Source organism: Schistocerca americana, unplaced genomic scaffold (assembly GCF_021461395.2).
Source record: "Schistocerca americana isolate TAMUIC-IGC-003095 unplaced genomic scaffold, iqSchAmer2.1 HiC_scaffold_409, whole genome shotgun sequence".
NCBI lineage: Eukaryota > Metazoa > Arthropoda > Insecta > Orthoptera > Acrididae > Schistocerca > Schistocerca americana.
The window spans coordinates 1-5,000 of NW_025726136.1; the positions used below are offsets into that span (position 1 = coordinate 1).

General features: G+C 54.3%; 1 non-coding gene across 1 annotated transcript in view; it reads left to right on the forward strand.

Annotated features, from left to right (window-relative positions):
• Positions 1-3,429: 3,429 nt before the first annotated feature.
• The window catches only part of LOC124582307, a 1,910-nt gene continuing 339 nt past the window's right edge, over positions 3,430-5,000 (forward strand). Inside the window, exon 1 of the ribosomal RNA XR_006973875.1 lies at positions 3,430-5,000. This exon is cut by the window's right edge and continues 339 nt beyond it. This is a non-coding gene — a ribosomal RNA (small subunit ribosomal RNA).

Sequence of the window (5,000 nt, forward strand, 5' to 3'; positions counted from 1 at the left end):
CCACTCACAAAACAGAATATCTCACCCTTCCGACAACCACCATTGCTCAGCTAAGCCACCAACACCCACACATGTCCTACACAGGGGTGCACCCAACATCACAATACTGCCTCCTGTCACACCACACAAACAATGGCAGGAATGAAAGACACAGGTCTGCCACAAGCATGGAATCAGAGCGCCGCCTGTTATGAGCCAAAGGTGCACCCTGACGTGGCAAATCAGATGATGCCGCAGTCATTTACTTACGATAATCACAATCAACAAACCGGCCCCCCCCCCCCCCCCAAAACACCTTTCCTTACAACAATGTGTACCTTAACCTAACCCGTATTGTACCTTAACCTAACCCGTATTGTACCTTAACCTAACCCGTATTGTACCTTAACCTAACCCGTATTGTACCTTAACCTAACCCGTATTGTACCTTAACCTAACCCGTATTGTACCTTAACCTAACCCGTATTGTACCTTAACCTAACCCGTATTGTACCTTAACCTAACCCGTATTGTACCTTAACCTAACCCGTATTGTACCTTAACCTAACCCGTATTGTGCCTTAACCTAACCCGTATTGTGCCTTAACCTAACCCGTATTGTGCCTTAACCTAACCCGTATTGTGCCTTAACCTAACCCGTATTGTGCCTTAACCTAACCCGTATTGTGCCTTAACCTAACCCGTATTGTGCCTTAACCTAACCCGTATTGTGCCTTAACCTAACCCGTATTGTGCCTTAACCTAACCCGTATTGTGCCTTAACCTAACCCGTATTGTGCCTTAACCTAACCCGTATTGTGCCTTAACCTAACCCGTATTGTGCCTTAACCTAACCCGTATTGTGCCTTAACCTAACCCGTATTGCGCCTTAACCTAACCCGTATTGCGCCTTAACCTAACCCGTATTGCGCCTTAACCTAACCCGTATTGCGCCTTAACCTAACCCGTATTGCGCCTTAACCTAACCTATATTGCGCCTTAACCTAACCTATATTGCGCCTTAACGTAACCCGCGTTGCGCCTTAACGTAACCCGCGTTGCGCCTTAACGTAACCCGCGTTGCGCCTTAACGTAACCCGCGTTGCGCCTTAACGTAACCCGCGTTGCGCCTTAACCTAACCCGCGTTGCGCCTTAACCTAACCCGCGTTGCGCCTTAACCTAACCCGCGTTGCGCCTTAACCTAACCCGCGTTGCGCCTTAACCTAACCCGCGTTGCGCCTTAACCCAACCCGCGTTGCGCCTTAACCCAACCCGCGTTGGGCCTTAACCCAACACACGTTGGGCCTTAACCCAACACACGTTGGGCCTTAACCCAACACACGTTGGGCCTTAACCCAACACACGTTGGGCCTTAACCCAACACACGTTGGGCCTTAACCCAACACACGTTGGGCCTTAACCCAACACACGTTGGGCCTTAACCCAACACACGTTGGGCCTTAACCCAACACACGTTGGGCCTTAACCCAACACACGTTGGGCCTTAACCCAACACACGTTGGGCCTTAACCCAACACACGTTGGGCCTTAACCCAACACACGTTGGGCCTTAACCCAACACACGTTGGGCCTTAACCCAACACACGTTGGGCCTTAACCCAACACACGTTGGGCCTTAACCCAACACACGTTGGGCCTTAACCCAACACACGTTGGGCCTTAACCCAACACACGTTGGGCCTTAACCCAACACACGTTGGGCCTTAACCCAACACACGTTGGGCCTTAACCCAACACACGTTGGGCCTTAACCTGCTCTGTAATTGTCATACGACGCGTTAAATTAGTGTAGTGTTGCCTAACTGCAACCCCCGCAATATAGTTTGCTACCCGCACTGCCCGGTCCCCAGAGTATCGCTTCATGTTAAACACCTTGCAGCTATACACTGTAATGCGGATGGCAGCAGGACGTACATGCTCAATGCCCTTCGCAGTTGTTCATTGGCATTCGCATGGCGAAGCACAGCCTACGTTGTGGTACGGCTTGTGTCAACTGTCCGCTGATGTTGTACGTCCAAATCACACACTGTACTGCACATTGGTCCTCATGTACTGAATGATACATCGTGGTACATGTGTGACCGTACCACGACTGCGCCAACAACGGCGAACCATACGGTCCAAATATTGTGCACTCAGCTACGTGTCGTCTCCCTATAAGAGCTGGATTGCAGTATGGTATGCCGTGGATGGCGATCAGCATGAGCCGTCTGTTGATGTAGTGGCGCGTGTTGTCAGACGTAGTCGTCTCTTCTCACTCACCGTGATAGCATGGTGCACTGCGTTCCACATCTGCGACATGCGACAGAGGCCGGTTGACAGTCGTTCGCGCAATGGACATCGCATACGTACGGGGGCCACCTTCCACGTGTTCGCGAAGCGTGCACATGTTGTTGCGTGTATGTGGGCAGACATAGTGTGTCGTGACACCTGACACAGGCATGCAACAATCGTTGAATTTGCAAATGGCGATGGACGTCTACGTTTGCTGGTGACGTTACGCAAATGAACAACTGGTAAACCGTTGTGGTGCGGTTGTTCTCGCTAGAGGTGAATCAGTGATGGCGACGATCGGTTGAGCTACCAACCGGTTGTTTCAGCGATACCCACCATGCCCACGAACGTGAATGGCATGTGGGTGTGAAGCGATACGCGGCGGTGGCTGGGTGGGACCGTCCCCGGCCGGTGAGGGGGGGCCTCCCGGCGTGCTGGCCGCGCGGTGCGTGGGCGCACGCGCTACAGCCGGCTGGTGGGGGCGGCCAGTGGCAGGCGCGCCGGCCGACGGAGGCGGCAGGCGGCGCAGCTGCGCGCCGGCGCACCCTGCACGCGGCGCCGTGCGGCCAAAGTAGGTCCTCGCGGGCCCGGTGCGAAGCGCGGTGGACATCTGCAGTGTGCTGGTCCGATTGAGGACTGTGTGCGCTGAGGATGCGCCGCCGCCCGGCGCTCGGCGCCGCGACGCCGTCTGCTGCTCGGTCGCCTCTGCGGTTCTCGCAGGTGGTTTGTATCGCAGCTGTGCGGACGTGTTGGCGCGTTCGCTTCGGCACCCAAGTGGGGCTTTTGTCCTTCTGTGGCGCTGGCGTTGGAGCTGCCGGCCACCGTAGGTGGCGCGTGTTGTCTCCCGCCGGCAATGCCACGACAGCACGCTCCCGGGCCTCTGTCGGCAGCGGCAAGCTCAGTTGGGAGCACGGGTGGTCGCACCTAAAGCGTCTACTCGCCAAACTCCGGGCGATTGCGCCTCTCTCGAACCCGACCAAGTACTTAGGACGGCGCTGCGCGCCGCCGGGACCTGAGAGGGTTTCGAGGTGTATTGTGCAGGGGAGCTCAGCCTCCTCCTGTTTGCAGAATAATTGAGCGGACGCTTGCGTGTTCGCGCGGGCCCCCGGGACACACTCCCGGGCGGCCGGCTGCTCAGCTCTAGTTGACGCAGCTCCCTGGTTGATCCTGCCAGTAGTCATATGCTTGTCTCAAAGATTAAGCCATGCATGTCTCAGTACAAGCCGCATTAAGGTGAAACCGCGAATGGCTCATTAAATCAGTTATGGTTCCTTAGATCGTACCCACGTTACTTGGATAACTGTGGTAATTCTAGAGCTAATACATGCAAACAGAGTCCCGACCAGAGATGGAAGGGACGCTTTTATTAGATCAAAACCAATCGGTCGGCTCGTCCGGTCCGTTTGCCTTGGTGACTCTGAATAACTTTGGGCTGATCGCACGGTCCTCGTACCGGCGACGCATCTTTCAAATGTCTGCCTTATCAACTGTCGATGGTAGGTTCTGCGCCTACCATGGTTGTAACGGGTAACGGGGAATCAGGGTTCGATTCCGGAGAGGGAGCCTGAGAAACGGCTACCACATCCAAGGAAGGCAGCAGGCGCGCAAATTACCCACTCCCGGCACGGGGAGGTAGTGACGAAAAATAACGATACGGGACTCATCCGAGGCCCCGTAATCGGAATGAGTACACTTTAAATCCTTTAACGAGTATCTATTGGAGGGCAAGTCTGGTGCCAGCAGCCGCGGTAATTCCAGCTCCAATAGCGTATATTAAAGTTGTTGCGGTTAAAAAGCTCGTAGTTGGATTTGTGTCCCACGCTGTTGGTTCACCGCCCGTCGGTGTTTAACTGGCATGTATCGTGGGACGTCCTGCCGGTGGGGCGAGCTGAAGGCGTGCGACGCGCCTCGTGCGTGCTCGTGCGTCCCGAGGCGGACCCCGTTGCAATCCTACCAGGGTGCTCTTGAGTGAGTGTCTCGGTGGGCCGGCACGTTTACTTTGAACAAATTAGAGTGCTTAAAGCAGGCAAGCCCGCCTGAATACTGTGTGCATGGAATAATGGAATAGGACCTCGGTTCTATTTTGTTGGTTTTCGGAACCCGAGGTAATGATTAATAGGGACAGGCGGGGGCATTCGTATTGCGACGTTAGAGGTGAAATTCTTGGATCGTCGCAAGACGAACAGAAGCGAAAGCATTTGCCAAGTATGTTTTCATTAATCAAGAACGAAAGTTAGAGGTTCGAAGGCGATCAGATACCGCCCTAGTTCTAACCATAAACGATGCCAGCCAGCGATCCGCCGCAGTTCCTCCGATGACTCGGCGGGCAGCCTCCGGGAAACCAAAGCTTTTGGGTTCCGGGGGAAGTATGGTTGCAAAGCTGAAACTTAAAGGAATTGACGGAAGGGCACCACCAGGAGTGGAGCCTGCGGCTTAATTTGACTCAACACGGGAAACCTCACCAGGCCCGGACACCGGAAGGATTGACAGATTGATAGCTCTTTCTTGATTCGGTGGGTGGTGGTGCATGGCCGTTCTTAGTTGGTGGAGCGATTTGTCTGGTTAATTCCGATAACGAACGAGACTCTAGCCTGCTAACTAGTCGCGTGACATCCTTCGTGCTGTCAGCGATTACTTTTCTTCTTAGAGGGACAGGCGGCTTCTAGCCGCACGAGATTGAGCAATAACAGGTCTGTGATGCCCTTAGATGTTCTGGGCCGCACGC